Here is a 26,128-nt window from a genome sequence, read left to right as displayed (position 1 = left end):
CTTGCTGCATGAGCCTTTTAGCGTAAAAGAATGAAAGCCTGGCAGGCTTTGAGTTTTCATTGCTTTCCTTGAAACCTCAAACATGGCACTTATCAATGTCACCAATCCTTGCCTTGGTTTAAAGACAATTTTTGTCCTTTAAGACACTTTTACTTGGCTAAAAAAAAAAAAACAACTTTGAAAAACTTTCTTTCAGATTGAATGAATTCATTGTTCTGTGCAAAAAGAAATGTTCCGCTCCTACAAAACCAATGAAGTTTGCCGCAGACCTCGGTGAAGCCATCGTTTTACCCCACCATAGTTTGGCAATAGCTTTGCAGAACAGCATCTTTTTAACCGCTGTACCGACCGTGGTTGAAATTGTGAAGCATGAACAACCATTCAGCCTGGGCCGTGAACATCTATCATTACTCAAACATTACACATCTTGTATTTTTAATAGTGCGTTAGTCAAAATATTTCTAATATTTCCCAGCCCAATCAAGTCCTAATAAAGAAATGGACTGTATTTAAACTACTAGGACCTTAGACATGAACGTTCTTGTATATATTTATGTGTGCGAGAAAACATGTCTAGGGACAACAAATATCAAGAAGTCAACAGATTGCTTTATTATACTTTCTGGGCCATATAATAATACAATATAGAAACATAAACTACACTTCGGATTTTATTTACTTATAGGTGAGTTCTCATGAACTTACGCAACCAGTAAGAATTAATTATCTTATTAACTATCTGAACGCATCGTGGCAATCCTGGAAGAAACATAATATTCAGTTGTATCTGCTACTCATTTTTCTGTTCACTAATAGTAAACTATTAGTCAACCCATCCCCATGGTAACTGTACTGTAACAAGGGACACAAACCAGCGATGAATTCACCCCGCAAAGTGGTCTGCTAAATTTACGCTTTGTAAAATGTAAATGTTTCTTATAAAAGGAATTTACATGGCTCTGAAACGCAGTCCAATTTTTCACTGATGTGGTAGGGGATGCAGACATTGTTGGCCTGATTTTTACAGAAATCTTTGAAAATGGGCCATAAAATAGCTGAGGAAACCCAAGAGGCACCCACACGTTTGGAAGCAGATTACAAGACAGCTCTGTTGCTGCGCCACAATCAGCTCCCTGCTTTCAAAAGAAACGGTATCGATTTCACTTCTTTTTCTCTTTCCTAATGAGAACGTGTCAGAGCTGAAATAAATAACCAGGACCCATGTCCAGGGAACCCTGACGTCTTTCCCATCACGGCGGCTGGGAGGCCCCTGTGCTTCCTCCCCTGGCCGTGACATGCCCGGTGAATATTTCCACCACCCACACTTTATTCATTCTTAACTCTCCTCACCCACTCATCATTACAGCTGTGCAAAGCATCCATTACAAACCCTGCAGCCATCTGAAACCTACCTTTAGAACTTCATGTGCTCCACACACAGCTGGGATTGGTTGGACCCTGGGTAAATTCGCTTTTGAGACGATCGACCCCCAGTTTCATGCAAATTTGGACCCTGTGTTAATTCGCTTTTGAGACGATCGACCCCCAGTTTCATGCAAATTCGGGCCCAGGTTAAGGTGAATGATTTATGGGTTGCATATTTTGAAAATCGCTGGGAGAGTCTCGTATCACTGCATCATGCTCTGCTGCACAGATCGCTGTCATATTCATGGAAATCAGAAAAGATATCTATATAGTACGTTGCAAAAGGGAATAATAATAGCAGTCAGATCCCAAATGTGCATTGCAAACAGTTCCTGGCCTGAAGGACCTGAGGGAAAAAAAAAAAGAGGTCTTTTTAACTCTTTAACACTTTATTGCTTCAAAGTGTAACTAACTCATAAATTTTTTATGACATTCCTTCGTTTAGCACATATGCATGCCACTAGCATTTCAATTAGATAGGAGCTCGTGCAAGGGGCTGCCGTAACGATGCTCTCAGACAGGAAGGAGAAGGAAACCCAGACTACAAAATTCGGATTCAAAGCTAGATTTTTCCGTAGCCAAAATGAGAGATTTATTCGGTTGCTGAAAGAAGTCTGAATTTGCAAAATTTGGATTTGGATTCTCACTGAGATTTTGGCCAGCCTGGCTAGCAAGATCAAGCAGTGTGTTGTTAAATCAAGACTACATTACACCAACCCTACTGAGTGCCAGTTTTCTTAGTCACATTTCAGAACCATGAAGGCAATTTGTTCTAAAACACTGACCGTATCGAAGAAACTAATTTTGCATTTTAATTCTTAAGGGACGACCAGACGATTTGAGGCAAGAGTACCAAACGTGTCACTTAACCTCTTGACAAAACAACTTCCTTGGTTTCAGTTTGTAGCATGACAACTCTTTATCTGCAAAACTATCTTTTTTAATCATGACTGAGTCCATGCAGAAGACTGTGAACACCTCACCAGATCCTGCCTGTGGAACACCACTTCCTGCTGATACCAAAATGTGCGTGTAAGTGAAAGCCAGAGGGACGGTTTTTAGTGTGTGGCGAATGTTGCTTTGTTATCAAGTGACTTCAGTTATTGTTTTAAATCCTGTAATGCGCCTGTTTATCAAAGCACCTTCAAGACAAGCAGGGAAAAGGCTTGAAAAGTTTGTATAAGTCCCAAAAATGCCTTAAGGAGGAGTTGTCTTGGACTTACTTAGAGTCATATTAAGAAAAGTATTGAGGCTGAGCAAAGATATAAGCAATGGGATCCAAACTAGTCACTGTGGCACGAGACAGAATTGGGTCTCAATTCATGTTCTCCTAAATGTCTCAGAGAGGTGAGATGAAGCCACAAGTGTCTGTTTCTGGAATGTGAGTGACCAGCTGATGTGTAGCTAAATGTCCACCTACCTCTGCGTTAGACAAGGTGAGCTGCATTCCCACTGCCCTCCACAATGCAAAATTTGGTGAAGGAGAGATTCAGGATTAACAGTCATCGCTGCAGAGGTCAGTGCTTTATCCTGTTCTGCTAAGAGCAGAATTTTTCCCCTGGTGAAGAATCATTAAACAAAAATACTAAATAAAGGATCAGCGCGGAAATATTAACAACAAACAACAGGACTATCAGAGGAACTTCGTGAAGAAATGAGTCACAAAAATAACACAGAAGCAGCCCAGGATTGCAACATCCGAATCCGAAACTATATTTATAACAGTCTTTAATCACCACCTTCACCATGTGCGTTTGTTACTTGCACTTGTCGAAACGTTCCCTTCGCGTTTTGCTCCGGGCCAGGTTTGGTGAAGTGCTGAGCATCCTCATCCCACATCAACATCAACACATTGTAGACTTATACCCTGGGAGAAATAAAATATGGCACAGAATGTTTCGTATCACATATGTGTGGATGGCTGTGAATCAAGGAAACAATTGCTTTAAAATAAATGACGTGAGACTAGAAAAATGATAACATAACACAGGATTTGAGAGCAAAACCCCAGCCTCTTTGAATTCTTTTCAATAACAGTAAAGAGTGGTGCCACTAACAGTGCCGTTCTGGGGACTCAATTGGCATTTCCAGGGCATAATCTTGATTTTAGGGGATGGTGTCTCTGTCATTTCAAGTCATGCCGAGCTCTGACTTACTGAGGAAAAATAAATAAATTGCTGAAATTAAGGCATTTCTCTCTCCCCCTCTCTGTATTATAAAAAAATAGAATTTACATTTTATGAACTATTTGCCAAACCTCACGATAAAGACTTTCCTTTCAAATGGATGGATAATAAAAAGGAAGACAAAGGAGATAAAGAACTTCAATATTTAAAAGATTTGCCCAACTTACACTGTCCTTTCTTTCCACAATTTTTTTTTGTTAAAAAATGAGAAATAGATTACGATTCTCATTTAACAGTAACATGACAAAAAAAAAATGCAGGCAATTAGTAACAAATGCTCAAGCAAATGTATCTGTTCCAAAAACAAAAGAGGTGACATATAAAATGTTAGAACTGGAATTTACTGCCACTGAAGTCAGCAATAGCATTTCCATTGCCTCCAGCTGGAGGAGGACTTGGTTCCTAGGAAGTTCACTTCAAAGATGATTATCTTTATATCAGCAAGTCTGGGAGCGAGGGCTCCATGGCCTTCCACATGAATGCTAAAGGGAATACTGTGCTATAAATCCCTGTTCCTGCAATGATAAGGACTCTGGCCCCAGTTGAAATATGTGGAAATAAAGTACAGTTATATGAGTTTAAAAATCCTACCAAAATCTCTGAGTAACCACATCTGCAGTCCTACCACAGGTAAATCTTCCAAAAGTCTTGTTGTAACTGTGGCTTAAATAAGCAGTCCAGGGCCTGTTTCAGTGTTTGTTGTCAGATTGTTCAAATATTTCACTTACATTTATTAACCAAAGAAGCTCTCAGGCTCTTTGTTTCAGCTGTATATAGAAGTTACCAAGCTCACTGTTCATAATCTACAAGTAGAGACTGAATTACCTGGGAATTTTCAAATATTTTTTTCAGACTGTTACTTGCAATTAATATAAGGACTTCCTAAAATTGACTCTGTTTTGGCCTAATAAATAACGAGCCTTTCAAAATTCTCTAATGGTTAAAGGTAGTGGCAAGGTATTTTGGTCATGCATTTCAAGAATATAGGTAAGCAAATTTCTTGAGTCTTGTGTGTTTAAGTCACAGGGGTTTTTTTAATTACTCAGGAAGATTATAATTGTTTACACCTTTGAAAAAGATTGAATATAGCGTTGTCCACTTTTGAGCCACTATCAAATCACGTATCCCGACTCACGTCATGGGAGGAGGGTTCTTTAGTTGTGTTCCCAAGGTTTTTTCAGCAAATTTCAGGGCTGGAGCCCCTGTCTCCAGGCTGTGCATCCTGCAGCCTGCCCACCTCTCCTCCCGTCTGTTTCTGCCTCCCTCTCTGCTACTCCATCTGCTCCGGCTCTTTTCCACGTGCATCTCTGCCCAAAACAAACTCAACAAGGCTCCCCACCCAGATCTTTTGAATTCCTGGGCAACCTTATGTTTGCCTTTGTTTTGGGCAGAAACATGTGCTGAACTGTCTCCTGCAGCTCAGAAAAAGAAGGGCGGTGGTTAAACCTACCATTTTCAACAAGGCTTAACTCAATGTATAACAAAACCCTCAGTACAGATGTAACCACTTCACAATCCCGTGTGTGTGTATGGTATGTGAAGCGGAATTTGCAGAAGGAATGGTCATCTTGCCCCAAATTTCCGGCTGGACAGGAGCCACAATCAGGACCAAGACTTGAGCAGTTCAGTCCATTTTACAGCTGCACGTAGGAAAAATGTCTCAGCATTTTGTTTCTGTTGGGACTGGAGATTCTGGTGCCCTTACAGTTTCTACTTTAGACAAAAGGGGATCAGGACTTGATCTGAGCACCAGTTTGAGAGCCAAGGAGGCCACAGTTGATGTGACATTTTGGCACTCAACAGGTCTTCTAGGCTGGAACCAGCTCAGAGCGTACAAGGGAGCCTGGTGGGATCTGTTCTTGTCCAAGCTCACAAGCCGGTCTGTGTTACCAAGCCTCTGTTTTCCTCAGACCATGGGATCATGGGTTTAATCACCTGGTGGGGTCTCTCCGCTGATGTTTTGCCTCAAAAAAAATCAGAAATGCATGAAGCATTGTGTATTGAACGTGTGCGTGTCACATCTGTCAATCCCAAATAATGCCAGTGTTGATCGTCTTAATAAGACAGTAGTTCATCCTCTTGAGAAGGTTCATCCATAGGATGTTCAATGGCCACTCGGTTGAAACAGGAGCTCTCCAAAGCAGCATAGTGGCCATTGGCAGGGAACGGGAAGAGGTAGGAGGTGTTCCATAACCTGGAATCTTCTCATAGAGTTTACTTTAAGGTGGGTTATCACACATAACCAGCCTAAATCTCTTCTAAATGAAAGTTCTGTTTATAGCATATCAAGGTCAAGATTATAAATTCCGGAACAAATCACCAGGTATGATTAAAAGGAATAATGCCAATTATATTTTCCAGTCGTTTTCAGTGCTTGAAATGTGGTCTCTGTACTCCTTGGGCTTCTCGCAGATAAGTGCAGATTGTATCTCTGTGAGCTATTAGTAACCTGTTTATTATAGTTCCTTTGTTTTTACCACTAGCTTGAAATACATACCAGCATTAAACATTGTATATGGCATAATAAACTAGTTAATTTTTTCAGTGGTATTTCAACAGAGCTTCAGAAGTATTTCCAAAGACATTTCCAACCTTTACGTACCTTTTGTAGATAAATTCACTTTGCCTTTTTCATTCTCTTTTTGTGGCCAGTTTCTAGCAGTCATCCCCAGTTCACCGATGAGAATTTCATGGCCATAGAGGGTTTTCTTTACATGTCACAGAATATTTCAAAAACCTTTATCACATAACTTGGCAACAGGGAGCCGATTCTGAAAGATAAAGTACAAGATGAAGACAACAAAACTTAATGTGGTACAAAAGTAGCACATGACTTAATATTCCTCTTAAAGAGGTAACGCCTTCATATTAAATCGAATACTTGAATTAACTTTTAAAATATTAAAAAAATAAATAAATAAAAACTTCAAAAGTTAATGACAAGAAGAAGATTAAAAAGTTGTGGGTTTAGTATGGTTAACTAGAATGTATGTATTCTATCAGTACAGCCAATTATTATAGTTAGTACAGCCAGCGGTGCTTAACTAGAGGAAATTCTGCATAGTTAAAGTGTTGGCTTTGTGACAGAACATGCATAAAGCACAGTAAATAGTAATACTATGTACAGAAATGTTTAATTCTGTCATTTACAGAAGTTTATCAAGCCCAGCCTTGGGCTGGAAAAATGATAAAGATACTTTGCAGGTAGAGAACATTTTCCTGACAGGATCCCAAGTCATTTTACTAAACTGGGATACTTCTATTTTTCCTTTTTTTTTTCCATTGAAGGTGTAGGGGAAAAAATAACAGAGAGTTATTTTTTTCCTCATTATTTGGTGGTCCTTCCTTGAAACTTTCCAAACCAAAGCCATTTCTCACATCTGGTTGGAACACAGATCTTTAAGACATTCAAGTAATTCAAATCAGATGTAAAAATCTAAGCTACACTATATGAAATTCAAGAACAATATAGTTACAGGGCTAGGAAAGACTGCAATGTGGCATTTCTTTTAATCAATAACAGCCTCGGTTTCAGTTTGTCTGTAAATACAAGACTATAATTAAGAATGATCTATCGCATTAATTATTTCAATACCCAGTGTAGCAAGTTACCAGATTAGTGACACTTTACATCTATGATATTATTAACAATTTCTTACCCCTCTGCTACAGATGAAGTCCACAACAACATGGTCTGTATTAGATTATAGTTCCAATGGAAAATATTGAAGATCACTAACATCAATAAGTACTTCCTTATCTCAGCCATTTGTAACAGCTTGTATTGACTTTTGTTACATTCCAGCAGTTCTGCTTATACCCAAGCCGTAGTCATTAATTTCCATTAACCAAATCACAGCTATACATAATTTAAATTATTTCCAATAAATGTTCAATTAATGCCTCTTATCTGCATTTAATTTCCATTGATTCCTAAAGCTACCGTTGAGCTTAATTGCCACCAAGAGAAAAACAGCTTCCCATGGGCGTCATTGGGTCTCCATTAATACCAAGGGACAGCTAGAGGAGTGGATTTCTCTGTCACACAGGAGAGAGCAGCTACACACGACCGCGATGCAAATCAATGGCTAAAAATGCAAACAGCTGCAGCTGGAGTTGACCAGAGAATGGGATTTACCTCCTCAACAAATGGGGGCTCTTTTAGGATACCACTGCAGTTGGCCAGAAAATATTGGAGAGGTTTCCTTAGACTCAGCATGTGCAAATAAAAGTGAGCTGCAATAGACTGTTGAAGGTAACACAGCTAAAAAATGGCATCTGATAAAGACAAGTTCTAGACCAATGGAAAAAATCAGTGCAATTTGTTTAATCCTTTTCCTTACTATAATTTTGTCCATGCAAATACTCTGGCTGACCAACAAACAAACGCCACCATACCAAACCTTTATCTGTAGGACCGTTTCAGATATTTTTGCATACTATAGGCTCTTATCAACACTTTAAACTCAGTGAGATTAGATCACCGTTTTAACATAACGTTAGGTATTTCACATACAAGTCAGTTACATTTAGACTCTCAGAAACTGGCAATTAATGAAAACAAAACATCTGCATAAGAGTGATGATCTTGACTACTGTCCCTTTTGTGAAGAGAAAATCAAAACAATCAGTTTGCTGAAAATTACTATATTTTCAAAATAACATTTTCAATTTTGCATTGCAATTTTTTTCCTATTTTCCATACTATTTCAAGTTGAAATCTAAACAAAATATTTTGCTCTTATTCAAACAAATCACTTGATTGACCAACAATTATTTTTATTTATAATCATGCTCTGTGATAGCTTTCTGGATTGTTTTATTTCTTTCATTAGGAGTGGAAATAAAACTCAATCATAAAATATTCCCTGAGAAGTGAAAATCTGGATCTCACTGAGCTTTAGTTAGAATAATTTTTCATTAGCTTCGTTTTCCAAATATGTTCAATGTCTTATCCATAAAGTCCCTCCAAGCGAGTCCTGTACAAAAGTTGCCACACATCCCACATTGTAGGATGCTCAAACCTCATGTCCATTATGAAATTGCAGCAGGATATGGATGTTTTATGAGTTTTAGGACAGCCTGCTTTTCTTTAGAACTTCTGCATTCACACAGTGAATCTAATATATAATATTGATTATCTATGTTTGGGGCTGGGCAGACATAAATTACCATTGGACCTAAAACTCAGGAATTAGAAGACATGTAGCAATTATTCCATCTGCATCAGCCAACTTAAACTACAGAAAGCTCAGCCCTGCCCTGGTTTAGAGCACATCACTGCAGCCAAATCTCAAAGTGACAAAGTCTTGGGTCACAGTTACCAAACTTTGCATCTGAAAGAAAAGCGACACCTCTAAGAAGCAAACCCAGATGTTGGGGGTTATGGGCTATGGGTAAGAGACAGAGCTGAGCCTCTCAGGAGGGCCTGAGATGCAAACCTGCATCCCGAGGTGCAAATGCGCACACACTGATGCTGTCAAGAGCTGATGTAAAGAACTGAACAAAGGAAGCCATTTGCAGTGTACAAAAAAAAGAAGGAATTTTATGGGTCTTAGGGAACTTATCTCCTGAAACCTTATCTACTTACACAGACACAGACATCAGATATTATCTGCACTTCCTTCTGATTGCTTCCCTTTCATGCCAGCACCAGGTCTGACCTGCTCTCAGCAAAGCTCCCGTGAAGCACCTTCCAGCAATTCAGCACAGAAATAGGGGCAGTATGTGGGTGGTTCCCGGGACACCAGCATTTACATCAATTCTGTAATCTCACGGGTATTCCTAAACACATTTAGGAGGAGGTCTGACAGCTGGCAGTACCATAAAGGACTCAGTCCTTAGAGATGTTCACCATTTCACCCTAGGATCTCTCAGAAAGAAAGGAACAGAAGCACTTAGCAGTGGCATTTATCCCAAGTACAGGTTGAAAATGTGCCATCCATATTTCACGCAAATCCTACGTAGTAATCAGAAAATAAATAAAGCAAGTAAAGTTTAATTTATTTCTAGTTTTTGCTTCTCAATGGAAATGCAAATAGCTACATGTAGACATCCACAGCGGGTGTGAACCGTGGTTCCTGACTCCAAGTTTATGGTGATATAACATGCATAGCATCTCCTACTAGTGCCTCAACGTCTCAAGCCCATTTTCCCAAATAATTTCAATTTGAAACCACAGACTATGACCAATGTTTTGTTACCCAGCTCCAGATAAGGTCATAAAAGTTTTTTCTCTTAATTCCCTTTTCAGAGTTTCTCAGCTCCACTGGATATTTAGATTGTCCTTATAAAAAATAATCTTGCTCTGCAACCTCCAGAGGTTTTAACCTCAACAATTTGACCCTCAGTTATAAACTCTGCAGTTTTCCAGGCTCTGCAACTTGGAAGCAAAGAATGAGGATTAGTTAAGTACTGTGACTGGCTCATGAACAGTTGTTGGTTCTTGCAGTGCCACAGCTTCTGCTGTTTCCATTTCACACTCAAATTACCCTGGAAGCCCTGCCCAGTGGGACAGGTGCTCTCAGGAGATAAGCAGCAGCATGAAAAGCTTGGGAACTTATCCCATCATACAATAAACTTGCCATCTAATCTACTACTTAGGTTTGTAACACCGGGAGAGCTAAACTAACCCACCACTGGTGTCCCTGCATCCCTCCCAACATTTTTCTAGGCAGACCCAGTTTACTGGAACTAAAGATGCTCCATCCACATGCTTTCCCAGTTTTGCACATTCACTCTGCCCTGGACAATAACCACAGAAGACAGTGGCATGGAGGATTCATTTCCCAGGTGGATTCCAAGCAAGGGAACTCCTGGTGTCCACATCTTGCAAGGGTTTGGTCATACACGTGCTGTCTCATCATTGAGCTTTATCAAGCCTCGGGCATCTTTGAGCATGTGCAGCACTTTAAAACATGCGTATTTTAAAGCCAGGAAAAAAGGCTGCATGGTATTTAAGTACCTTTGGAGCCAGGCTTTAGTTCAGCAAAGGTTCTCAGGATTTAGTTTTAGTTAAAAGAAATAGTACTTGCAATTGACTTCTGTGCCAATTTAGATTCCTAAATCTATTTTCTAACCTAGCCCTTAGTGACTAAGGCATCTGAATGAGTGGCAGAGATTAAAATAACCACCTTTGATAATTCTCTAAATTCCTAAATTAAAAGCACTCCTCTGAGATACATAAATGGTCTGCCTGTTTCACATAGACCAGAAAATCAGGACCAAAGTCCAAGAAAAAAATGACATATCAAAACATCAGCTGAAACAGAAGGTTCCAGCTGTTTCAAATGCCACTAAACCACAATGATTATTGCTAACATAAATAAAGCAAAATCTTAATCCAGCTTTATCAAGGAGTTACTAACCATATTTCTCTGTTCTTCCAGTAGTTTTATGAGTGAGCACATTTTCACAAGCAAGGAGGAGGATGGTATATTAGTGGCCACTTTCTCTTGTACTTTAAAAACACCCAAAATGCATCTAACAAACGACTGAACTTGGTCAATTCATACAGAGTAGAAAAAAACTTGTTAGACCAATGTGAATTATGTCCTTGCTGAGTGGCTTGACTTGCCTTTTTTTGTTTAATTTAATTTTTTATTGAACAATGTCACTTCCTTCTGATCACTGCAAATTCTAACAGTTGCAAGAACCGGAGTTTTTTGAACATTTTTACAGCTTCAATCCTCTGTCCAGGCTGACCTTCTGTACTTCAAAAACTATCTTTAAGCAACTTAATAGGTGACTCCAGAATCTGCCAAATCAAAGGAAGAAAATATATATAATAAAAGCCTGGAAATGCCAACCCATCACACTTTTTTTACACCCCATGATTGTGGTGAAGGGTTTGGGTTGTTTCATTTGCAGACTCGTGGCTCTCTACATTCCAGTCACAAAAATGCCAATAGCATTTCTAAATTAAACCCAGCATCTTGTCCCTTCTATTTAGGGCAGTGTTTTCTCTGCCCCACCACATCTCCGAGCACAATGCCAGTTCTCTCATACCATCTGTGTAAACTTCCCCCCGCTGCTTCCAAAAGTGCCTTTTTTCCACTGCTGGGATCCTCCACTCAAGGAGAAAATTTTCAAGATGTATTCAGTAAGTAATTTTTTGCCAGCCAATTTAAACTGATCACATGGAATTCCCCCCCTCCTTTTTTATTTTCCTTGTTTCCCCACCATTATGACAATGTCCAAAATGTTCACATCCAGCGACGCGCTGCCTTGGTAAAGATGTTCTGCTTCTGGGACCTGGTGTAGTTTCTCTCCATGGCAGTTAATGAATGGTTGTATTGAATCACAGTAATTTTCACCAGGAGCTGTGCTTCTACACCTTTTAGGAGATTTTAATCTCCTGCCTCTAGTTGTTTATCCTGGCATTTCTCTGTGGAGTCTGTATTGCTCCAGTAGCTACCAGCAACTCCTTGGATTTGGCATGGGGATAAGTCAATACGACGCAAAGATTTGGGAAATATATATTTTGTTGCTGGACTTGCAGAGGGATTTAGGATTACATGTTCCTACCTGAGAAATAAGAATGACAGAGCACTGGTACAGATTGCCCAGAGAGGTTGTGGAGTCTCCATCCTTGGACATACAAGTTGTCTGGGCAATCCTGGGTGACCCTCCCTGAGCAGGGAGGTTGGACATTAATGACCTCCAGAGGTGCCTTCCAGCCTCATTCCTTCTGCAAATCTGTAAGAAATACCAAAGTTGGACTATTTCTTACAAAAAGCCAAACAGATTCATGCGATGGGACAGGAGACATCAGCTGGATTCTCTGGAATGAGAAGACATGCCACTGGTGGTTAAAGATCTAAAACTCAAGTCGCTACATCCTCAGGTAGTGACACACAAGGTACTTGGGTACCAGAGCCATGAGCATGACAGGCCTGAACTGAAGCAAAAAGGAGACGTTCCAGTAGCTTTGTCATCACTTGTCCAATATAAAATTGTTCCTCTGGGCTCCCATGCCAATTCATTTTTCCCCTAATTCAAGCCGCCTGGTAGATTCCCTGCTAAAATGTATGAAAGTGAACAGTTGGAACACACTATCTCTATTTAGCCCAGTAAAATACAACCTCTTGACCTTAATTAATAAGTGCATTTCACTGTTTTCCTACTGCAAGCAGCCTACTTGTTTATGTTGCCACGATAAGGTAGCTTATGGAGAAAAATATCTCCTATAATTGTTCCGCAAACTGTATTGTTCTTTAATATGAACACAACAATGCAGTTGTGTTCATAAACTTACTGTTACCAATACAAATAATGACAAAACCATAAAAAAAAATAAATGCACACAATAACCAAAAGTATAAACCCACCACTACTAAATAGCACTTCATAATTGTGGCTCTGAATTATTACTGCCTCACCAACACAGCCGCAACATCCGGCTTCATAAAATCCTCCACTCTGCAAATTAAATGAATTGGATAATTAAGAAAGCTTATGTTTATTCCACAAAGTGAAACCACCATCACTATAGCATGAGAATGAACCCATATTTTAAAAAACAGTAATATTTCTACAATCCGACCTCCATCTGAAGTTGAGAGTGCAGAATCTGGGCAGTTCCTTTGCTCTGTAACCTCTGCCAACAACTTAAAGTCTCAATTAGCAAAATCTTCAGGCTTTTGGCTTCCTACCGATCTGCAAGACTCTTCATTGCTAACAATAAAGAGAAAATCACTGATTTGGTGTAGAAGTCTTGGTGAAAAAACAAACCCAGAGCACACAGGCGTTCAGTTCTTATATTAGGACCTGTTGCGGAGAGGGGCTAAGATGACAATGGCTTGTGTCAAAGGATTACATTTATATTTATATTTATATTTATATTTATATTTATATTTATATTTGTATTTGTATTTGTATTTGTATTTGTATTCGTATTCGTATTCGTATTCGTATTCGTATTCGTATTCGTATTTAATTATTATAACTCCTAAAACACATTGGCCATACAGCACTGCCTGATTACCTTCCCATTGCACTAGCTCTATAAATAGGACAAAACCACACCTATATGGGTGCAGTAAGACAATTACGCACATATGTTTTATTCCAAACAGCATCTCCAGGACAGCTGCCGATACTTTCCCAGATGCACTTTTACTTGTAACATTTCAGCATTTGCCAAGAAGGTTTTTTGCACCTCCAGGTGTTATTATCACTTATTATCACTCCACCCACACACCTGAGTCCAGTGACAGTCCTGCTCCTGGCAAAATTCAATCTTTTCTCATCTCTCGACCCATGCTCATCTTCGCATTGCTTTTTAATTAATCTACGGTTAGCTGAAGCCCCTGCCACAAATCAATGATTCCCTTTCAATCCTCGTTAAAGATTTTTCATTTCCCTAAATTCGCAGCGTGTTGCTCAGGAGCCGCTAACAGCACACACTTTTCTCTCATTATCAAATCAGTGAGGAATGGACTCGATGAAGCAAAAAACATAAACCCGGCACTGAGAACCTTCAGGCTTCGAGGCCTTTTATCTGCTCCAGACATGCTGCAAATGAAAATAAAGCTTTTTGCCACCTTGAAAGCTACAGGCCAGATCCTCTCTTGGTATAAAGCTCCACAGGTCTGTTTTGGGACACAAGATTTACACCAGGCACCTCGTTTTCCTGAAAATAAGACCTGCCCTGAAAATAAGCCCTAGCATGATTTTTCAGGATTTTTGAGGATGCTCAAAATATAAGCCCTACTCCAAAAATAAGCCCTGGTTACAGTTCATTTTAAAAGTCATTTTAAATAGCGTCCAGGCAGCTGTACATGTAAAAAAGTAAGCATCTTTTGGAGCAAAAATTAAGTAAGACCCTGTCTTATTTTCGGGGAAACAGGGTAAATATTTGACACTATAAACTTCCTACTCCAGCTGAGGGAACGGCAGGCTGGCTGTGAAACTGCTGTCAAAGAGGAATTGACGGAGTTTTCTGTGACTGTGTTTCTAAATGCAATTTTTCCCTCTCTTTTTATTTTGCCAAGCAGTATATTGAGGTCTGTAGCGGGGGACACTCACATTGAGGTTGTGTTTTTGTCCCCCCTGTGCAAATGTGCTCAGTGTATCTTAGCACTGCTAGTTAATAAAGTTCTAATCATTACAGGGTTCATTTTACAAGACAAGAGTTTTTAAACTCGCAAGACTTTCTAATCACATTTCTTTTAAAAAGAGAAGCAAATTACACAAAAGAGAGTGATGAACATAACTACTTATTCTCTTAAGCAGCGTGAGTGGAAAAATCACTATTTAGTCAATGAAGAAGAATGTAAGCTGTAACATTTTAAAGTAGTTTATCAGGGTGACTGTGTGCACAGCAAGATCTGTGATCTGCACACACTAGAATAAGGCCCAGGTCCAGCATCCTCTACAGTTTAAGTCAATGTTCGCTATACATGTGTACTACATTAAACCTTTTCCTTCTCCTTTTCTCCAGCTACCCTTCTGTGCATTTCGCTCTAAATGTTCAGAAAATGGCATGCACAGTTCCTACAACGATGCATGTAATCAATTAGCTATTTACGTACACAACGACTGTGACCAGGTATGCAAATCTCCAAGCAGCTTTTGCCGTTTTCCAATAATTTTGCCCTTTGCCATTTGTACGTCCACTTTCCTTCGAAACGGCAAGTTCATGGAAATCTAACTCATTCGAAACATATGTGGAGATCCATACGAACTGCCCAAAAGCGACACAAAGAGAAAGGATAACCTTCTTGTTAAGGCAGGAGAGCGCGAAATCTGGTTTCCATTCCCAGTTCTGCCACACATTTCCTGTGTAACCTTGGGCAAGTCATGAACTGTAACCTATATCTCGGCGTAGCTGACCTACATGTAAAGCAGACGGAGCCATCCTTGCTTCACGAGGTTATTGAGACGTTTTGTTTGCGAGTGCACATGAAAAACATTGAAACATGTAAGTGGAAGGTGCCAGAGAAGTATAAGCTATCAGTAATGGTACTAGATATAGTAATGGTATTATATATAGTAACATATGATATATAGTCATAGATTATATATAGTCATAGATGTCACTATTGTACATATTACTATATTAATATATATAGTAACAAACAAGATAGATGATCCAAACAGTAAGCAAAGAGGCAAAAAAGGCCACTGAGAACTGAGCAAAGCAAATGACACACAAATTCAACCAAAGAGAGAAATGAGAACCAAAGAGCAACAGTGAGCATGAGCAGGCATGTGAGCAATTAACCTTTATACTGCGATTTTACTGTCCTACTTGGTCTTGTCCTTTTACGAAGGGTCACGGCGTCAGAAGACATTTGAGAAGAACTGAGCTGGTTAATATGGCACCAACCACCTCACAGTCTGTCCGACTGGCATGAATTATTCCTCGTTAATCAGGATAATTCTGACAGTGATATTCGTGCCAGGTAGTGGTCAAAAGCTAGTGGAGAACATTGTGTTATTGAGCCAATTAATATAGCGGTGTTCAATTATAGGAAAACATGCCCCCTTTGTTTCCTTATACACCAGAACAGAACTGTAAAGTCAATTTTGTTGCTGTGGTTACTTTCTTCTTTTTGGATAAAATGCACTTCACTAAATGTTTGGGGTATGGCCTTGTGGGAGCCGTATAAATCATGACATATTCTGAGAGAATTCATCTCCTTTTAAAAATTACCTAATTCTGTAGCTGACCTATACATGGCACTCTCATTGACATCATTAGGAGTCTAGAGTAGATTGATTGTGGTACCTGGCCCAAATTTATCACTTAATACAGCAAAATGTTCAGTATCCTCAGATCCAACTGGGATCAAATGTTACATCTTGAGCCACATGTAGCAAATTTCCATCTTGATTAACAAAAATCTTTCCTTGTGAGAAATGAAGCCAAGCTGTTGAAAATATATTAAAGATTGTATCTCTTTACCTCTGCAAAACAGTCTTTGTTTCACGCGTGATATTCCTTGGAATCTGGAAATCAGAATTAAAAATTAACAAAGAAATTCTGGTACATTTAAGTTTAAGGTTTTCTGAGCTACAGGCAAATGTCTGAAAATATGCCTTGGTACACACATCTAAAGGTGATTGTCATCCTGTGAGTCTGTATTCAAACTGCAGCTGAGGAAGCAAGAAAACCAATAGTACATTTGAATTTGCCACAGAGGGTTTTGTACTCCCAATGTAAAAGGTTCAGGTGGCCATGGACTGAAAAAGCTGTGAGCAGCTGCAGCACGTCGGCCTCCTGAGTGCCCTGGAATCCATCCCTCTTTGAATTGGAGCATATCATGTGGAAAAAGATATCATCTTGATTTAAAATGTTCCAGTGAGGGAAAATACACTATCAACTTTGGGAAATCATTTCAACGGCTAATTAAACTCAATCAAAAATCGGTGATGATCAGAAGGGAACTTTGCAGGGGTCCTTATCAGCTACAGAGAAGGCGCCCAGATTTACTATTTATTATGTGAATTGCACCTGTGTGACGTGGTATTTTTTTTAATCACCGACTGCAATACAAAACCACACTGACTGTAAAAATCCAGCCAGCCGAATGATTAGAAGAGTTACTATTCCCTTCCAGGTCTTGTGAAGTGTTTATTAAACCTATTAGATATAACCTGAAAGAAAAATGAGATAATAGGCATGTGCCGTGGGAGTCGTTCCACCACAGTTTAGCTGGTGTTCATCACTCGACTGTCTGAGCTACAGTCAATGGAAAAACACAGGCACTTCTACAACATGATTCATTTGCTCTTAGGCATACACCTACCTTACATTTAGACGGATGAATCACATGCGTAGTATGTGTGGCAGTTAAGAAAATTTGGGCCGTGGCCCTGATTCTGAGAAACCAAGAAAAGGCTGGATGAAGCAGTCCCACCTGATGGAAAATCACCTGCGAGACAACAGCGTGGAGGGAGCTGATCTTGAGGTCGGATCCATGGTGCTCCCCTGCAATTGCTGTAGAGAAATGCCCCAAAGCAGTCGTCATCCTTAATAAGTGCTGACTCCTGAAAGGAGCAGATTTGTCCAGCAAAACTGGAGCTGAAGTCCCCACGTTTCCAGTGCTTTAAGGGTTTAAGTCTGGACCAGCTCTAGTCTAGTCCCACCGGTGGCACATAAGTCAGCGTGGAGTTCCTGGAGGTGGAACAGATCTCATGGTTTGGAGGAATCTGAAAGAACTGAGTCCATGTGCGCTGCGACGTGAACCAAAGCACGGCAAGGGAGATCTGGGTCACACTCTTAGTGTGGAGACATCCCAAGTGGTTTTTTATTCGAGACAACAAGGTATGTGGATCTGTGCTCAGCCCTTGAGGCTGGATCTCCACTAATGGTCATTATCTTCTCTATCCTAGTCCACAGGCTGATAGAGACATTCAGTTCTACGTGCCCAGAGCCAAAGTCTGATGTGTTTTCTGTCTTGGGACGTGTGGTTGCTGACTCCTGTCAAATACAGACAGTAAGTTCAGAATTGGCTTTGATAAAAGAGCCGAGGGAGCTGGTCTAACCCCCAGTGCCTGCTGGTGAGGCATCAGCCTGGGTTTCACACTACAGTTTATATACTGCATTATAAGCAATTGTTTAATTGCCTGTTTCACTCTAACCTGAATCCCTGATGAATCTTACAGATCAGACTGGCTTGGTCGAAACCAGATGTTAAGCAAATCTGGGCATTGCTGTCCTTTCTCCTTCGTCACACAAACTCCCTGCTTCAGCAGAGCAGAAATACCTCCTTCTCTCTGCTTGGGCTTTTGTAACTCTACAGGCTTTAAAGGTATTTGTCGCTTAATTTGATCTTGAGTAGAATTTCTTCCAGCACTAAATGAGATAACCCTGAAAATAAAGTTCCTTAAACTGCAAGTTCCTTAAAGGAGAGGTCCATCTTTCATTTTTTTTCTGTAGGAGTTGTGCTCATCTACAGGCTGTATAGATAATAATAATAATAATATAGCTAATATAGATAATAATAACAACAACAACAATAATAATGCAGAGTTACACAGGTGGAAACTTAAAACAAGAGGTCAGATGAGAAACACAGCTTCCATCAGTCTCTGGGGTTAGTACTGGAATGCAAAGAGATCATTTCATTTGTAGAAGACTCAGTAATTGTAGGAGGAATATTATCTACCCCCTTCTCCTCTCTCCAAAGAAATTACCTAATAGTTTCCAATTGAGATGGCTTTTAAAAGAATTTGGTTTTGATTCAGTCATCATCTCAGAATAAGGAGAAGTATTTCACTCTTAAATTGTGATTTTCATAGTTGTCTAATGCCAGCTGAAATTCACACCGTTCCTCAACTAACATATGCTTCTTAAATTTTCTCTCCCTTTGATTGATATACATCTAATCAAATAAATAGGTGCAAAGAACAATCTGCTGTACTTCTAACCCAAGATCCAAAAATTTCCTTAAGAAGCTGGATTTCATTTCCAGACAGGGAAGCTGAGGCAGAGGGAACTTTGCCTGGGATCACACAGCAAACCAGCAATTGACCTGGGAATAAAATCCAGGTGTGCTGTTTAATTTCCACATCCAGTCCTCTAACCAACACTCTATCCCGATTCCTTCTCTCTACAGTTATATCTGATTTTTAACAATGTTGGTAAAGCTTTCCTTTTGTGTAAGATTGCAAAGCAAGTTGTCTTACCTGAACCTATTGTATTTTAAAATGCTGTATTGTTTTGCTTTTACGGATGAGAAAATGTTTATTCCACCTGTCAGTTCCTATCACGGAAATGATACTCTGACAAATCTCAGCGCTCACAATGTCTGCTGTTCAAAAGATGAAAAATGTCATTGGAAATGGCAAAAACTTATATGACAAATCCAATCAAGGGCGATTTTTTTACCTGAGTCTCTGATGAGACATTTTAAGTGTCAGTTGTTAACTAAAGAGTGGCCTGTTGGTGCACACATGCAAAAGTAGAATTCAGGGTATTTGTCTGACCTAAGTAGGAAGGGGCTGTTCTGTTTAACGAGGGCAAGGCCCAGCTACAAAGAAGTGATAATGGAGATGCCATTGAGGACAGGGATGCATGCAGAAGCCACAGAGACTCCTCCTTTTGTCTCCAGGACCAAGATTCTTTCACACACAGAAAGAAACAATCGCTGGGTGCTTGAAGGAAATTCAGTTGAATCCCAGATAAACTGAGAATCTTTTTGTTCATACAGAAGAAAAATATGCCTGCTGCAAGACTTCGCATACATCGATATCAAGCGGTTGGGTATTTTTAAAACAAAATTAGGCAAAAGCTCTCTCTGCTTCCTCCACAAAATGCCTTGGGAACTTGCTGCAGATCCCAACTGTCAAGTCGTCGCCTTTGCATTCGGTCCAAAATACATCTATATTTTTCTCCTCCCCAATTAGACAATCTCTATTTTTCATTCCCCTCAGGTCTAGCTGCATCACTTTGACCTCTCTGTGAGGCCTGGCTAAATCCTGAAGATGCTGGGCCACAATTCTTAAGAAGGAAACTTCAAGTTCTTTCCGCTTCACTTGCCCTTCACATGTCTGAGGCAGTTAACGTTGCTGCCCCATAGTCTGCGTGGCAGGAGCTGTGTGCTGGCTGTGGCACCTATTGTCTGCATTTTTCCTCTCGTTAGTCTCCTTGACCTTTTATTGTCTTACTCCTGCAGTGTCAGGTCAGACTTAGTGTAGGTCTCCCTTCACTAAGGACCCCTTTCCTTTCGTGGATCACTAAGCAGGACAATTGCTCTATCCATCTTTTCAGGGTCTATTGTCGAGCCCCCCCTGAGCTGAGAAAGGTTTGATTCACTGGGAAACCATTTTGGTCAAAGGGAAGCCTGACTATGTGTCCTTTTAGGAACTCTGTCTTAATCACTGACTTTTTTATCTGGGATATGAAGAGGATTCAGGAGATCAAAAGGTTTGGGAGTACATGGGTTTGACCACATTTTTCCTGGAAATAATGGGAAACCTCCACTGAAAAATGAGCTCTGTTACAATGGGCAAACAAGAAGGAAAGCCACATAGTGTTCCCAGAGCATTCTGAATCATCAGACCTTCAATAGCTTCCATAGAGAAGGGAAAATGTAAACAGAAAATGTAAATGGAATGTAATAATTAATGGACCTAAAGAAACAGACTCATTTGATTTGCGCATAATTGGTGCCTTTAAAAAAAATATAAGTCAAAAGAAATTGACGGAGCAGATGGAGAAGGCTGAAGACTGGAAGTTCAGTTGGGCTGAGCACACAATGGACCTGTGTGGTTACTCAGAATTATTATAGCAGCTCACCTCACCTTTACAACTGATTATACCTTCAATAGCCCCATGGATTTCCCAGGGCCATGGAATGTTACGGAGACCTTGCTGGAGCACCACAGAGGACCTACGATGATTTTGAAGGCCCTGACTTGGTCACTGTGTGTATCCATTCAGCCACATTCTTGCTAATGCCTTGAAGATTTCTCCCTGCATGGAAACCCTGACCGTTATTTGTAATTATGAGGCCTTTTACAAGAAAATCCTGAAATATCAGTTGACTGTGTTTCCGAGGAAGTTAACCAGCAGCAAACACTCCCATTCTCCCAATTTATTGAACTAGAGACGTAGGCGCCTCTTCAGGTGCACAAATTTCACAGCATTTTGTGCAGGGACTTAACAAAAAACAGGAAGAATTAAAATGCCTTCTTTCCTGCAATCTAACCAGAACCCTTTTACCTACTGGTATGCCGAAATGCTTTTTAAAATGAACATTTCACTCTTCCTTCAAGGAACCATTACCTCTGCACAGAGTCAGCTCAGCCTTTGCAAAAGGCAAAGACGAATGTTGCTGTGTCAGGACAAAAGAGGAAAGGGACTGGTCTTGGGAAGGGGGGCAAGCAAAGGGAGGAACTTCAACAGAAAGTCTTGGAGAGCTGGACTTGTCTTCCTGCTATCAACAAGACAAAAGGAAAAAGGCCTTTCCTTACTTTTTTTATACTTTAAACATGAATAATTAAGGATTCGGCTTTGGAAAGCACCTTAATTTAAGCAAAGATTTGTATTTAAAGTTCAGTACATGCTGAGATCTTTACCTGAGTCAAAGAGTCAACTGGACATAGTGAAAGCCAACACACTGGTTTGTGGATGAGGAGCTACAACTGGCTTCAAACAAGGTCGAACTTTCAGATTAAACATTTCCTGGAAGAGAGAGAGAAAAAAACAGCCTTTTTAAAAAAAGGTAGAACTCGAATTAAAGGATAAATCATTTCTAGCCATGAAGAGTAAAATGTGACACCATCCACATCTCTGATGCTTCAGGTAGAGATAAGTGTGCACTCGAACGAGACGTGACCCATTCCTGTTTTCTACAGTGAAATTTCTGAACCTGACATTGTATGGTTGGAAAACAGACATAATCCTTGTGATATTTCCGTTAAGTACGAACCAGGAGAATTCTTTATTCTTTTTTTGTTTCCTGGCATATATTGTCATTGAAGGCAAAAAAATTTCTATGGTAACTTTTGTGCCACCTTAATTTGTTCCTGCCATTTGACTTGCCAGTGTCAACCGATCATATAATGTCAGCTGTGTCACTTTGTCAACATTACCAGGCAGAAGTGTCCAAGATATTAAATATGCTTGTATTTACTTATAAGAGGAAGGGAAAAAGTGATCCAAGCATTTCCTGTACTGTAGAAACACCTGAACTTTGTTTTGGTTGAATTGTGACTGACTCATTGACAAAACTCTGCTCCAGAAAAGCCTTTAGTCCTGACCCTTAATGACACTAAATACCAATTTTCTATTAATGAGTCCCAAACATATGAGGAAAAATAGTGATCAATGAATAAAACACAAGTATATCTGCAGACCTGGTGGAATCAGCATAGCTACAGTTTCAAATTCCCGAAGGCAGGGAGCAAGTATTATGGGACAAATTTCAGCTATAACAGGGAAGCCCTTTGCAAAATGAAAGTGCAGTCTCATGTGGTCAAGCTTATTTGGAAAACCGTTGAGTTTCATGTACTCTTTAAACTTGATAGAGGGAGCTTTGCTGAATATATCTAAGGATCTAAGCACCCCGGATTCTGAGTACGTGGCAATTCCACCAGCTTTCACCCAGTACTACAATACTAGGTCAAAAACATCCCAGAGAAAATACCTTTAAGAGAGAAAAAGGAATTGTTTTCCATTTCTCCGGTGACTAACATCAAGGCTATTGATAAAGGTTTCCTTCTGGATGCCTCCAGATTGGTTGGCACCCATCTCCAAGGTTAATCCTTCAACTGACCTGTTGGCAGAGCATTCTACGTGAGGGCTTCCTAATCTGCTTTGGGCAAAGCCAGACTATTTCAATCCCACAGGTAAATTATGTCTGCACCCTCTAATGGTCCCACGTGTGTCACATCTCCTGCATTTTTTGAGAGATCCCATATTGGTGACGGTTCTATGAGTTTCAGAGCATAGCTCGGGTGTGCCACCACACGTCTTACCTGTGAGAGCAGCAAGTTGTCCTAGCTATCCTCACACCTCAGTTCTTCTTGATGAGCTAACCTCATTATTATGGGCCTCAGGAGAAATTAATTGCCCTGATAGAGAATTAGATTAAGAATTTAACTCAGCATGGCTAATTTACCCCACATAATTTGGAAGTTCTCCTGCTGCCTTCTCTGTCAGCAGATTGGCGGAGGCAGGACCTCCAACAAAGTCATGGTGAAAGGAGGAGGGTCACCTCTCCCATTAGCACATCTGGATCAGAAAGAGGATGATTTACCATCCCTACCCCAAACTCCTACTGAAAAGAACAATCCCGTTCCTCACAAAGGACTAGTGGCTCTGCTGCATATTTAATTGGAATGGTAATATGGCCAGTTGCATAGTTGAAGATGCAGGAATTATAATATGATTGAGCTAATTGCTTCCAGAGGGAAAGAAACAGAAAGAAGCTATAAAAAGGTATGCAATACTTGAAAATAATAACTTTTTTCCCCCAAATAATACTGCTTGCAGAGCTTTAAATGTCAGGTGGAATGTAAATTGTTAACTATTCTTTCTTGTAAGCGCGCACATTTTTTGTCGCTTGTTAAATCCTTTTTCCACATAACGGTTCATGCTAAAGCTTCCACAGTAAAATGCAGTACATACAGGTGGGCAAAATAACTGTGTATTCTTAGTAATTAGTTGTGGTTAGTAACTCACTGTTGATGTTGTATTCAGCCTTGCAATTTTCTAATCTTGAGATGCTGAGTAAGCACAAAACTGTATTAACTCTTCTCTTTTTTTTGCAACAGCTGGACCAGTAGCTGGTTAAAGTCAAAGGAAAGATTCTCATTAGCTTTAGTGGTCTGTGAATCGAGCTCTCGATATATATAAAAGGCCCCTGAAAACAAAGTTGTTTTTTTTTAATGTATTGTCTCATTTGTTGAATAGCATGGCTTACTGCCCAGTGTTATGGCAGTTCACAATGACTATTCTTCCCACCCATTCTCCTTCTCCTCCTTCCATTAATCAGTGATGGGTCGAATTCAAATGTTTGGGAAGTTCTGTCTGGTTTTGATGTGACGGTACATAAAAATATCTACAAAGTGGTTATTAGGGTGCTTGGTGTGGCTGCATTTGTCCTGGGGAAACCTCCCCCTCCTCTCCGAGAGCAGCAGCACATTTTGTGGGAAGGTTGGCAGCCCTACAAGGTCTTCTTTGAGGCGGGCTCCACTCCCTCTGCCCCAGTGGTACATCCATCATTTTTGGTTTTCCTTTCCAAAATGCTTTTCACAAAAGTCACTTCCTTGTTTCACATTACTCCATGCTTTGTGAATTCAGACTGAAACATGCTGCGAACCAGATCCGTATCTGGTGTAAATCAGCATCATCCTGCTGCTCTCAGTGGAGCTACAAAATTTTGTCTCCATGGAGGATCTTGCCCATGAACTTTCAACACGAAGAGGCAGTTTTGGTGGAGTGAAAAAGGGTTTATGTATTTGGGGAAGAGATATTAGCAGGAACAGCAAATGGAAAATCCTACCTAAACAATGAGGTGTTTAACTTCACAGATATTAACATCTCTGTTCTGCCTAATGAGATAATTCTGGATGATTCTGAGGACCCTTGTATAGTCCATTTCTGGCTGTTAGAAATTGATGCACAGCAAAAACAGACCAGGCTGCTGACTGTCTAACAGAGCTTAATTAGTATAATAAGCAAATCCTATATAAATGCATCCTTTGCACCCCCATTTCCTTATATAACTCGCCACCCAAGCACCTTTTCAAAAAGTCGCTCAAAGTTTATTCAAGGATGCATTTGGTTAGATTTACAGTATTTGTCACTTGTTGGCCAAAAGCGACATAAGGGATTTCAATGCGCTGCTTTTAACGTGGTGACGCTGCCTTTAATTTAGTGTAAGTGATTATATATGTTTGACTGTCAAATCACTGTATGTAGCTTTTGTGGTTGGGGGCTTGTTTTATCAAAGAATTCTGCTGAACCTCTTCCAAACCAGAACTCCCATGTGTATAATTATATTGTATTTTCATTATATAAACTTTATTTTTAAGACTGAAAACATATGAAATGATTATGGGAATGTGCACTCTATACAACGCCACCACGTAGTCGCGGGAAGATATGTTTATAACATAAACCAAATGTTGTCATTAATATACAGGTACAAGATGCATCCATGTGACCCACAAAACTGATGATGGAATAGAGGGATCTAGAAATACATGCAACTGAAGTTCAGATTGAAACAAATTTATGGCAAACTTTGTTTTGCATTAAATAGCACCTACTTGATACTCTGTGGAAGCAGATGTCAAAGATTCACAGCCTGTGGTTGAATGGTACCTGTATAGTCAAGTTAGGTTCTTCCAAAATATCTTTCATATATTATTCCTTTGTTAATACATTTGACTGGTGCAAATACAGCTGTTAGAGACCTCTTTCAGAGACCTACTTTGTCCTGGGACAAACTATTTTGGTGTTTTGCCCTAAAATTGTACACTGGGTTTATGATGTCCTTAGTTGAATTTCATTGTCTTCTGTCACAGGCCAACGAGGACCTAATGCCAGTTTGAATAGGTGCTACAGAGACCAATTTTTTAAGGGATCTGCAACAGAAAATGTTTAAGGCAGGATCCAAAATTATATCCAACATCAAGGTCTGGCCAGCAGGGGTAAACTGTGTAAGTTCTGAGTAAGCTCTCATCATCCTCATGTCCACAGTCCATATTCATTAACAGATTATTTTTCATTAACAAGGCTGTCGAGCGTTGTCTCTACATTATAAACATGGAGCTCGAACACCTTGTGGATTAAGCAATTTACCAAGAACATACTAAGCATGTCCACATAATTCAGCATTTGAATTCAGTTCTCCTTTTGCAGCCCCACTCCATTGCCCTGAACGATAAGCTGTCCTTCATTTCAAATATCTTTGGTTGCTCCCTGTGCACTCTGAGGTTTTTTCTCTCTATCTCAGCAACTTTTGCTCGACTAGCAGTGATCCTTTAACAAATAATCCTCCAAAGAAATAAAGATTCTAAAGAGTACGTCATGAAAGCAAACTGGTTTACATATA

At 39.9% G+C, this 26,128-nt stretch overlaps 1 long non-coding RNA gene across 4 annotated transcripts; it reads right to left on the bottom strand.

The window, feature by feature from the left end:
* Nucleotides 1-589: 589 nt before the first annotated feature.
* LOC136102538 (uncharacterized) lies at nucleotides 590-24,043 on the bottom strand. 4 transcript variants are annotated; one of them, XR_011739232.1, is made up of 8 exons: nucleotides 23,749-24,043; nucleotides 21,642-21,747; nucleotides 17,366-18,039; nucleotides 16,522-16,565; nucleotides 6,214-6,382; nucleotides 3,165-3,292; nucleotides 2,846-2,983; nucleotides 590-1,771 (listed from the first exon to the last, which is right to left on the bottom strand). It is a non-coding gene; the product is annotated as an uncharacterized lncRNA (long non-coding RNA). The 4 variants fall into 4 exon arrangements; XR_010651452.2 differs by having other exon boundaries at nucleotides 2,846-3,292; XR_011739231.1 differs by having other exon boundaries at nucleotides 2,846-3,292; nucleotides 17,366-17,556.
* Nucleotides 24,044-26,128: the final 2,085 nt, after the last annotated feature.

The sequence above is a fragment of the Patagioenas fasciata genome, chromosome 5 (genome assembly GCF_037038585.1).
Source record: "Patagioenas fasciata isolate bPatFas1 chromosome 5, bPatFas1.hap1, whole genome shotgun sequence".
NCBI lineage: Eukaryota > Metazoa > Chordata > Aves > Columbiformes > Columbidae > Patagioenas > Patagioenas fasciata.
This window is presented reverse-complemented; position numbering and strand designations above follow the sequence as displayed.